At 41.9% G+C, this 12,235-nt stretch overlaps 1 long non-coding RNA gene across 1 annotated transcript in view; it reads right to left on the bottom strand.

The window, feature by feature from the left end:
- The window catches only part of LOC110356617 (uncharacterized), a 233,407-nt gene that overhangs the window by 52,482 nt on the left and 168,690 nt on the right, over window positions 1–12,235 (bottom strand). The gene's annotated exons all lie outside the window — the stretch shown is intronic.

Genomic DNA, 12,235 nt, shown 5'->3' with positions numbered 1-12,235 from the left:
TTATTTTTCAAATGCCCCAATCCACTAAAAAACAGAAACGGAAACTGTGGAGATGTTTCTGTCATGTGCGTAGTTTGGCTCTGTCCATCTTGTGATCCACTGAAATGAGCAGCCTCTTCTACTTATGACTAACATCCTAATTGTCTAGTGTTTTATTTCAGACCAGTACAGAGTTTTAAAGTCAGCTTTGGCCTAGGTTCAGAGCATGTATTTCCCCTTACAGTTCTGCATAGCCTTACAAGTCAGAGCAACAGAAAGCTGGAGCTGCTTCTCACACACTGAGCATGGGTGCCCATGCACGCATTAAGAGAGCATTCACTTTTCAGCACGTATCTAGGCTAAACTGATTTCACTTTGAAAAGAGGAAACTCGGTGCTTAATGGATTTTTACTAAACTTCAAGGTAGTTTGGAAGTACATTCTGACATGAAATACACCGCTGCAGCTGCACTCAGAGGAACGGGCAGATGAGTGCAAGAGCGGGGATTTACCTCACTTCAGATCACAGCACCCACTGCAGTTAATGAGACACTCCTCACTGGATTTAGGAGGACCTGGGTGGGTCTGCACCATAAATTTTTCTAGGCTAGAACAGATTTATTTTACACCCCACAACTGCACCACGACCAAAAAAAACCCTCATCTGAGAAGCTGTAAGCAGTAAGAATTTCCCTTTTATAACAATTATAATAAAATCAGATAAACCAATTACTATATCCAGCTTGTCCATTTCTCTCTGTCCATGCACTTTCGCACTCCTGCATGTATTTATATTATTTTTCCTCTACTTCTTCTATTTACAGACACACACTCTTTAGAGCAGCTATTGTATCTTTATATATTCATACAGGCTTTTCCACCCAGCTGGCTTTGATACCATTTACCCTCAGGTACTTTGGAAACAAGCTAGAGCAATCTCAGAGTTGTTAGCACTCGTTTTTGAGAAATCCTAAGGGACACTGAAGAGCCAGAGTTCTGGCAGAAGACCAGCATAGCACCCACCGGAAAGCAGGAGACGAAGAACTGGGAAATTACTGTCTGGCAAATAAATTTCAGCTTCCGTAAGGATACAGAAATAAAAGAATGAAACCATGTGTAAACCCACAGAAGATAACTAGAAAATGAGTAAGCACAAACATGCAGTTACTGGGAAGAGATGATGTCAAACCAAGCTCAGTTCTTTCCATGACAGGACAACAGGCTCAAGGATAGAGGACAAACAGTTGTCATGGCTTGTTTGAAGCATGTCTCTTGACTCTGACTCGCAAGACATTCTTCTAGGCAAGCTAAGAAATTTGGTCTTGAAGCAACTCAGCAGTCGATGCAAGAGGCTGAAAAACTATGCAACAGGGTATTTAACAAGAGGCTGAAAAACTCTGCAACAGGGTATTTAACACGAAATCACTGTCAGATTGGAAGAATATATTGAGTAGGCACCCTGAAGGCTGGTTCAAGGTCTAGTTGCATTCAGTATTTCTGTTAATGTCTTGGAGTGTGAAACAGGAAAATTTGTGAAAGCCCCAAGGATAGCAGGGACCTGTACATGTCAAATTAACAAAACAGAATGGTTTTCAGGAAAGAGAAAGGTATTTCTGCAACTTTAACTGCAATAACCAGAATCAGAAATAGTGGGACATTAGCTGCAGTGATTATAGCACCAACAATCTGGGGCGGCAGAGAAGACAACTGTTCAGAGAGTAGACAGATAAGCAGTGAAGCCACCACGGCATGCAAAGGAAGCAAGGAAGGTTTCCACTGAAGTACTTTTCCCATGCTTTAGAACAACTTGGAAACTTGGAACAGTCAGGGAGATGCCAGAAGAACGCAATCGTAATTAGTATCCTTGAAGTCCATAGACATCAAATAGAAGCTGGACAGAACTGGAGGAATTGCATTTAAGAGGAAAAGACAAGAATCAAAATTTACAAAAGACTGCAGAACACTTGGGGAAAAAAATACACTGTCAAGACTACAAGAAACCCTGAGCTTAAAGAACAACAAGGAGAAACTTCATAACTGTAAGAGGAGGCAAACAATGGCTAAATTATCTGGAGTGGTTGTTCAGTTTTTTTGTTTTGGAAATAATTAAAAAAGGTTGGGCAAAGATCTATCACAAGTGATGCAGGTAAAGCTGATCTCACCATAGGGCAGAGGGCTGGATTGGGTAACTCCTTGAGACCCTGTTCTTTTGTTGTTTGTGGATTGGGGTAAAAATCTTTGGTAAAATCTTTGGTCCTAATAGCAAAAGGTGGGATGTTAGAAGCTAGAAGTTAACAGATTGCTTTTTGAATAGGGCAGCCACAGGAACTCTGAAAAACATTGCCAGCTAAACTCTCCTGTAGTCTTTGTAACCTCAGGAGATTAATAATAATAATAATAATAATAATAATAATAATAATAATAATAATAAAATAATAATAGAAGGTTTCAGCTAAGGCCAAGGACCAAGGTACCATTGGCCATCTCTGTGCATTACTTGCACAGCATTGTTGCCCAGGGGCAGCAGAGGTTGGGGTCACCTAACCTTGATTATGCACCAGTGTCTTTTAATTTTGATTTAGGCATGTGACAGACATCTGTAATGAAATATAGATGTGCACATACTCCAGAAGGAACTGGTGTGCTCTGTGTCACCCAGTTATCATGGGCTTAATGACATCTATGTTAAATCCCCTAAGAGATGGGAGAACAACGTATTTTCTCTTCATCATAAGTCTTGAGCTTGCTAGCACAGAGTGAAAGACGATGTCTTGCATGCTTTTAATTATTCCTTGCAATAATTAAGGCACAAAAATTTGATATAAGAATCTGCATTTGTTTATAGCGTGAGGATTCCCTTCCCCCAAGGTTGGAGAAAGCTCTGGATGTATTTATGCTCCAAAGCTGCTGTTCTCCAAAGGGAGATTGTTCTGCTTGGCTGACAGTGAAAGCCATCTCGTCGCCGTGGCAGGTATGGCTATATTAACACAGCAGCTGGGGGCCCTAAGGAGTTACTTGATTACATGTTGGAACAGCTTCATTCTTCAGGAACTGGCATCAAGCCAATTAGTCCTATAGTCCTATAGGAAGACTGATGTTTTAACTAGACACATCCATCTACATTGCAGCTTTCTAAATACACTGTCTGCTAGGTATGGGCAATGTGCGTTTCTATTTTTGATTTTCTAGAAAGGTCAAGGGACACCAGTGATTTTTGTTCAATGCAGATGTTCTCAGCACCTCAAGAGCATGGCAGTGAAACTCAGACTGTCTTTCACGTACCTACAGCATTCACTGAGGAACAAGTAAGATCTAAAATGATTCAGTTTGCCCTTTGCCTGATAACCTGCCATAGATTTAAGGAGCTAGAGGCAAAATAGTTGCAGTTTTTGAGCATCCCACAAGGTCTTAATCAGAAAATCTAGCCAGGAAAAAATAAAAAAGCAGCCTCTCAGGAACAGACACTTAGAAATGACACCAAAAATGTACAGTGCCCAATGTAATAACAACAGCTACCTCACATAAAGACGTGTTCAGCCTAACACACTGGAGAGAGCAAGTCAACGCTGGCTCTGGTTGCAGCTGGGGGTCAGAAATGCACCCCCTCCCTCCCAGCTCAGGGCCAAGGCCTCTGTCATGGTGCAGACACACCGGCTGATGTCACCTGGCAGCTCCCACCCAGCACAGGGAGCCCCAGGGTGACAGAGAGGCCACTGCTGCTGCCTCCTGGGTGTCCCTGCTGGTGCCACTGCACTGCAAGGGGCTCTCGCGGATGGAGCCGTCTGCAGTGCTCCCGGGGCTGCTCACCACCCCCTGGCATCTTCCCACCTTCCCTGTGACCTGATCCGAGACTCGCACGCTGGGAAAGAAGGAACCTGAGACACTGTTTTCCAACCGTTGCCTTGACTCACAGGGTGTGTTCCAGCATGGAAGCCAAAGGCCGCTCCAGGTTTACTGGGAATGGGAGGTGCAGATTCTCAGCAGAATTTTGGCAAGAAAGCTGCCTTTGTCAGTCTTTCAGCCAGCAAACGGGAGAGAAGAGCCCTGAGATTCTAGAGTCTTCCTGATACACACATTAGTTGTAAATGAGAGCCTCTGGAGGTTCAAACATTATGCAGTTACATCAGAAAAAAAAAAAAAATCACCAGTTTTAAGATCTACAGTAAATATAAAGAAGATAATTTTAAAATATTCTAATTACATTACAAAAAATAGTCCTCTTTACTTAATACTGAACTTATAGAAGCTGGTTGCAGATTGTAACTGAGCTTCAGTTTTTTCGTATTACTATAAACTAGAGACTTTGCTTATTCTCTGGAGTGGAGTTTGCTATAATCTCTTTGGTAATTATTTTTCTCATTAAATGTTGACCATGAGTTTACAATAAGACCTAATTTAGACAAGACGCAAGCTGCAAAGGTTGGATGAGCTTTTGAGGCCTTGCTCCATGCCAAAGGGTAGTTTGAGCATCTTTCCAAAGGTGATATCCACAAAACTCGCACTGCAATGACAGCTGTCAGGAGCAACCACCTCGTTAACCTCAGCCCACCCCAGGGCTGTCTACAGTACTTGGCACAGAAAGCCATCCAGATACTGCCAAGCCATCTCTTACCTGTCACATTTCAAACAACTTCAGTCTCATGACGGTCATGTCTTCTAATTAGTCACTAGTTACACTGTCGGGTATTTTGTTCCCCATAACTGTGAGAAGAAATGAGGATTAGCTCCTAGTTTCTCCAAAAAAGGAATGGTTAACATTGATTCTGCTCCTCCTTTTCTGTAATGACACAAGTTGGTCACCCAGAGGAGACCCTGTTCCTGGTAGCATGAAGAAGCTCCTTTCTAGAAAGCACAAGCTGCTAAACTTTCTGCATAGTTTTGGTAAAGACTCTCACCTTTGTAGGGAAATGTGACTGAATTGAAAACTGTTTTCACACACATTCCCAGTTGTCTTCACTTCCTTTTAAAGCATCAGCTTCTTGTTTACTCATTGATGTAACTCAACAGGTGCAACTCCTAGGTACAAAGCTTATCCTCTATTATTTATTTGCTGATATACATATTTCTTCCAGTGTTTACCCAGCTTATGTAAGCCCCTACAATCCTGTCAGTATTACCTTTTAAAAGATGTTTTGTTTATTCAAATTCACTAACGTAAAATGAAAAACAAAACCTGCATGTAGTTTGAAAATCAGAATGCAGAAAGTAAGGCTGGCTCCCCCAGCGGCAATAATAATATAATATGCTGTAAAAAGGAGTCTAAAAATCTTAAATTGAATCTGTATGTTTACTATGAAAGTAGCAGTGTCAACTGTACAGTTCAAAATTTGAATGTTTTCAGCAGGCAAGTAATACATCTTGTCTAGACACCGGAGAAAATTTCAGACACAAAATTATTTTAAATGCTGAAACAAATAATGCAGACTTCACCTCCCATCCCTACCAGATTGGAGAGTGTCATTTGCTTTAAATTTGCAGCCAGACATCACATAGCCAAAGAAATTGCCTGTAAGAAAAATAGGCTGCCACTTATCACTGCATTCCAGTGGGAGCAGGGGGTGATGTCAGCTCTCTCTGTTTCTCCCAGACAATTGAGCTTCCTACAAATCAATAAAAACAAGGTTTATTGGTATGTTTGCTTTATCACACTTGAGCCACTTTCGTTGTCCTAGTGACAAAGTCTTCGCAAATTGAATCATTAAACACAGTAATTGTGTTTCAAATACGTTTTAGAGAGGAGGAAGGGAAGAGAGGGTGTAAAAGATTATTTGCTACAGTATTTATGGCTGCAGAATTTAGATTTGTAACAGTTTGCTATATCTATATTTTATTTTTCAATACAGAAAAAGGAGCCGGGGGAGGGGGCAAAGGAGGGACTCCAGTAAGTGGAACAAACCGTTGCACTCAAATTCAGACCAGCTAAGCTTTTAATATTTCGCTGGGGGAGCGTTATATAAGGAATTTCTCAACAGCTCCTTACACAAAATGTCAAACTTACTTTAAAATTATTTTTTTTTTTAAATAGATGGGCTTAGAAAAAAAAAATGGCACCCTGGAGTCAGGATGTAAGGAGTGTTACCATCCCGGTGGTTAAAATAATTCCTGCCTTGGTGTTGCTCAGTCCCTTACGCAAGCCTGTAAACTCATTTCGCCCCAGCACTCTTTAAATCTTTGTCGCTTTTTGCATATGTGGTTGCAATTTACATGCCACCCACATTTAAAGAGGTATTGACATTTTCAAGTCTGCTATTTTAGCCCCTGGATTTAAAATGGAATCAATTGCACTTTATTTCTTCACTTAGGAGCTCAGGCCTGTATTTGTTGCACACCCACCTCTCTCACTGCAGCCCAAGAGGTGTTTAAAAACCAGCCATTTGCATGTTTATCAGCCCTTTAGCGCTCTCTCCGTCATGGATTATTTAATCCTTGTAGGGATGGGGCCGGCGCCCCAAACGATGGAGATTTCAGCCTCCCTGTTCTCACAGTTGCTATGCAAACTGAGCTCGTGGCTGTTCAGCGGATGGCATAGCAAAACACAGGCACATTTCACAAAACTGTCCAGCATTATTCAGCAAAATTGGGTGTGACTGGCGTTCCGGGCGCTGAAGAGGCGGTTGACGAAGCTGGCACGTAAACCGCATTGTTCGGGGCTGAATGGCGGTGACCTGTGCCGCGCAGGGTTAGGTCAGCGGCAGGCCAGGGCGAGAGAGCTCATAAAAGTTCCACATGCTCCAAGCCTGACTTGGAAGTAAATCGGGGATTGCTGGAGACAATGGTATTTGCTCTTTTGTCTTAGCCAGCAGCCCCGGGAGCGGGGAGGGGAAGGAGGGATATGGAGAGGCTCTGTTGTTGGAAAAGCCAGGCTTAGCTGCAGCCACAAAACCACGAGTTTGTCTAAACAGACACTGCACAGGTTGGTACCATAAACACCGTCTTTCCTTTTTATTAGGTTCCCTGTGTGAACCAAATAACATTTCCCCCTCCCCTCTTTTTATCTTGTGGCATTTTTCTTACTCAATTAGCCTGAAATGGAACATGGTCACGGCTCTAGCTGTAGTTTCCTTCCAGCACAGTGGTATGAGACCTTTCCACACATTATACAAATTGTATTTTATCATTGAAAATTAAATCTAGAAGGCAATGATGTCCAAGTACAGAATACTATAAGGATGTACAAGTGCTTCCTCCACTGCGTTGGCTCTTAATATGAATGAACATCAGCCAGGAGCCACTGCTCTTCCAGCAGTTCCGAGTCATTGGGGCCCTTCACCGCATTCCACGGATGCTGTCACGGAGCAATCAGCGAGCCGGCGTGCTAGGAAACACAGCAAACACGCATAGTGCCCGCACACACGCTGCTGCCGGGGATCTCCAGGCAGACCATTTGCAGCCTCTGTACACCCTGTACACACACCTGAGGAAGGCCTAACTATACTGTGCTGCTCTCAGCTACTTTTTGGCAGATATTGCAAACAGGGAACACGTCTGGCACCACCGCACCTACAGCTGCAGCGTTTGTAATGGTCACCAGCAGCCCACATCCACCGTGGTCTGGACTGAAGGAACCATTCCATGGTATCCTTGAGGGTATCCTTCAGGTTTGTTTCTCCTCAGAGCCCATTGCTTCTTATCTGCTTTGATTCAACCAGATTCCTCCCTCTTGCCTTTTTTTGTCGTTGAGCCATTGAACTGTTATACACAATTGTTCACTCTCACTTCCTTGTATATGAACACAGGATGCTGGGGGGCCGTTTGCCTTAATACCTAGCTAGGAACAAAAATCTGGTACTTTTCAATGATGCCATTTCTTCTTATCAAGGTATCATCTCAGAAACAGTCTTGTATGTGCTCTGCCAGAGATCTGTCTATTTAAAGACATAAAATGGTTAGTGATCCACTTTGATCCTGACAATTAAGCGTGGATAGGATCAATAGACTTTCTTGGTGACTCTCCTCCCTTTCCCTTTCTGAAGTGGCTGTTGAGGCAGGACAAAGTTCCCGGCTGGTGTGTGTAGAGAAATGATTCTCCAGGGGGTCTCTGGCACCATCTCAAGAATCACAAGTGCAAGGGAGAGTGTTGCCCATCCCATTTCCACCCAAAGCTGCTGATGCAGCCAGAAACCGCAGAGCCACCTCTGCTTCTGCAGCTGGAACAGTGACAGAATGGTTCTGTCCTCTCTGCGATTCAGAACAAAATGCCACCCGTCAGAACTATGATAAAAGTCTTCTTGAAATGTAGAGGGGAAGGATATGCATATATTGTTCATGTGTGTGGAAAATAAAAGAAATCACCCACATCTGGGTCATTTCCCTTCATCATACCAAATAAAACAAATGCAGCCAGCAAACAATGTAGACGCATGGGCTTGCTGACAGTTAAACCTCGCATTTAAAATTATTGTGGTGCAAATTAATTCAGTTGGCTGTATCACACACCATTTATCTAGGAGAAGGTCTGCTCCAAAATGAGAGTCTGGGTTTGGTAAGTCTGTCAGTGATGGTTCTGTTTCCCAGTATATATTTACACTCACATCGAACTTGGTGAGTGGGTTTGCTGTCGAAGTCGCAAAGCACAAAGCTGACAGTTTGGTTTGAAGTTCCCTTCCCCACACTAGGCCATACAAGAATGCTGAATAGATGCATTTCCTATAGGTTATAGCAGTCTTGACAGTAGTGAATGAATGATTGCTCCTAAAAAAAGTACATCTTGTTCTGACATTATTGCTTCGTTGCATTCTAAAAGTGGCTAAACCAGAGACATCCTTCCCCGTCTTTCCCCACCCCTGCTGCCATTCAGTATTTCTCCTGGTTCAACAATCTCTATTTTGAGACTGATTTGAAGGGGTTATGGATTTACACCAGTGAGACATGATGCACAGTGGGAACATTTAAAGCATAACGACTGTACATTTTTTCAGAGAAATGCTTAGCTTATTGATGAAAGAAAAAGTATTTTACCCTCTTGTGTGTCTACCTAGTCAATACCCCTATTGAAATGAATAAAATTCCCATAATCGGTTCCACTGGGAGCTTCTTTCTATCATAACTGAAAGCAGGAAATGTTGCTGCAGAATTCCATGGGAGCAGCATTTGTCTCATGAAGAACAATTGGTTAAACATTGCATAATTTACTAACTCCTGACTTAAACAAAACTCAAAGACGTGCTCACTAAGAAAGCCACTCTGTCTGTAGTTAGGGACAGCCTGGCTAGATCAGCAGCAACGGCGATAATAAAATGCTGTAAATCATAGATATGAAAAATGACGGATTGACTTTATGTGACTATTTGTGCTTAAAATTAGGGCAGACACTTGAGAACTTTGCTGAGTCAGGGTCTTGATTATCCTTACCAGTAATGAATGCAGACATTTGGGAAGGTATGTCTCATTGCAGCCATCGTAATTTATTTTTGGAGATGTTAAAGGAAGATATCAAGAAGATATAAAGCAAGTAATTAAATTCTTGTTTTGTGTAATGCAAAGCAAATATTTGCTTGGAGTTTTATGGTCATCTTGCAAATCAAAATCATAAAGGCAGATGAGCTTTTGTTTGAAAGGCACTCTGATGGCTCAGCAGAAAAGAATGAGAGAGTTTGGTTTTGGAAGGAAAAAAACAAACCAAAACAAACCACCAAAACAAACCCAAAACCCAGCACATCACAACCCTGAACCCTGACATGAACCACCAATACATTACATTAGGTGACACTAAAGATTAGAAGCTAATTAAAATTAAAGAGAACGTGCTGAGGAGGATAGGAGTTGTGAGGTGCCTTCAATAACAGCAAACATCCTCTCGCATCTCAAGTTGGTGTAGAAGTCAAGAACACAGACATAATTCAGATAAGATATATGATTTGTGTTGGCTCAGGAAAGTGCTCTGATAGCTTAGCTAAAAGGAATTTCTATTTAATTTGAATAAAACTTGGACTAGATAGCAGCCAAGAGAATACCGGTGCTAAAAGGCAACCGGCATTAGACAATGAAAACAAGCTGGTGAACAAGTTACTAGGGAATATTTGCTGAAGCACATTCTTTCTAGCATGAACCTTGCAGAAAGCAAAACTCAAAATGCCAAAACTGCCTCTTTTGGACACGGTAAAAAAAAATCAGTTTCCAGCAAGTACATTTCCATAATTTTCTTTTTTCTTTCTTTCTCTTTTAGTTTTATTAACCCTTTCTTACCCCTCTAGAAACTACCTGGATCTTGACCCAGTCAGAAGCTGAGGGAATACAAAATTATTCATTATAGGTTTCAATAGTATTTTCATGTTTAGGGGAAGGAGGAAGAAATATTTAGATCCTGAGAGGCCGGTTTAATAGTTTTATCCTCCTCTCTGTGTTGATCTCCCTGTCTGAGCTGCAATCCCCAGCCGGGCCGTCCCTGCAGGGAGAGGGAGGGCAGCCTGGGGTAGGGGTGTGTGGTTCTCCAGATATGTGGCAATCCAGCCAGAGAACGGGGCCCACAGAGGATTCTGGAAGCATCAATCAAGAGCTTACAATTCCCCACCAGGCACTGCAGGCATTCCTGGATTTAAATATTAACATTTTTTAGAGAAAATATTTGATTTAGGTTGATTAGCTCCTATACACCATAGTTAACTTTTCATACAATAAGGGGTTTACTGCAAAAATTGTTTGAGATGGACATTTTTCTAACTGCGCTATTTTCGACTAAGTCCACGTTAGTTTTTCACCTCTCTGTTGACAATCCCAAAGCAGAGACCTCGCTTGGTATTGATGTAATTCCCCTATTTAACATACAGTTAGGTGCACAAGAACGGCAGAGAGGGAGGTGCTGATCTCTTCTCCCTGGTATTCAGCGACAGGACATGCAGGAATGGTTCAAAGCTGTACTAGGGGAGGTTTAGACTGGACATTAGGAAGCATTTCTTTACCGAGAGGGTGGTCAAACACTGGAATGGGCTTCCCAGAGAGGCGGTTGATGCCCCAAGCCTGGCCATGTTTAAGAGGCATTTGGCCATGACCTTCATAACGTGCTTTAACATGGCCAGCCCTGGACTGGTCAGGCAGTTGGATTGGAAGATAGGTCCCTTCCAAACCAAATAGTGTATTCTATTCTAAAGATACCATAACCATCTAAGTCTTGCTTTTCTCAGATAAGTTAAAACTGTGGTGGAGTACTTTTAACCTTTGCCTCTTATTCAGTTCTAGAGATGACAAAGAGAAAAGGTGAGTTTTTAATCAGAGCAGCTAATGCAATTAAAAACAAGCGAGCAAAACCAGATGAGCTCTGGTGTGCACAAGCCCTTCCAAGAGCAGAAAAATGAGCTGCAAGTCAAAATAACACAAATCCTCCACTGAAATAAGAGACAGACATTGCTGCATTTTGCTAACTCCAAAAGCTCAGTCTTACCCATATTTACAGCAACTAACAGCCAACATACTAATATATTTTCTGCTGTTTCACTATCAGTCAGGGTTTAAATGGTGAACTAGGTTAAATAATGCACAGAGCAGAGTGTGTATTTATAGCTTAAGGACCATCCTTTACCTTGGTGCATGAACTGCATTGACATCACAAACCTACTGAGCTGCAGATTTCTTCTAATATATCACACCACCATCAAGTAACAAATCTGGCCCATTAAGCGTTCCTCTACTAGGACATGAAATAATCTGTTGTCCCTGCAGAGTGCAGAGGGAAGACTCTCTGCCGTAATGTCTTTTAGCATATGGTCAACAAACAATTTGGAAGAGTTCCAGAGAAATTTGTACTTCTCTGGCTTCTGTCATTTGTTAATGCTGTAGTACTGTGCCCTGGGGGTAAATAATAAGCCCCATTTTCCTAATGAGGAAATTCATCCAAGGTCACACGGTAAGTCAGTGGCACTGCAAGGAATGAAATTCAGGTCATGGGCACAAATCGCCAACTAGTTTCTCCACAGCTTAATTGCATTCCAGAAACTACATTGATTTGTTATGAAAATACACCATCACCTGCTGTAACAAGACACTATGAGAATGGCAACCAAAAAGAGGCAGAAATATGTCAAAGAAATGTGGTAAGCAACAGTAACTAATAGGAACTTTAATAAGGTTAGGGAATTAGGCAGTAGCTAAGAATATTCCTGAAAAAGAGAATTATGGCAAAATATTACTGATCAAAGTCTGTAGGCTCTAATCCTGCAAGTGTTTTCTTATATGTAGAATCATCTTAGAGGAGTACCATCAAAAATTCAGTTTAGTCCCAAATTATAAGGTTATATATAGTCTTTCAAAATTCTTTCTAAAGT

This window comes from Columba livia, chromosome 16, assembly GCF_036013475.1.
Source record: "Columba livia isolate bColLiv1 breed racing homer chromosome 16, bColLiv1.pat.W.v2, whole genome shotgun sequence".
NCBI lineage: Eukaryota > Metazoa > Chordata > Aves > Columbiformes > Columbidae > Columba > Columba livia.
The sequence above is the reverse complement of the archived record's forward strand: the minus strand, read 5'-3'. Positions and strand labels throughout refer to the sequence as shown.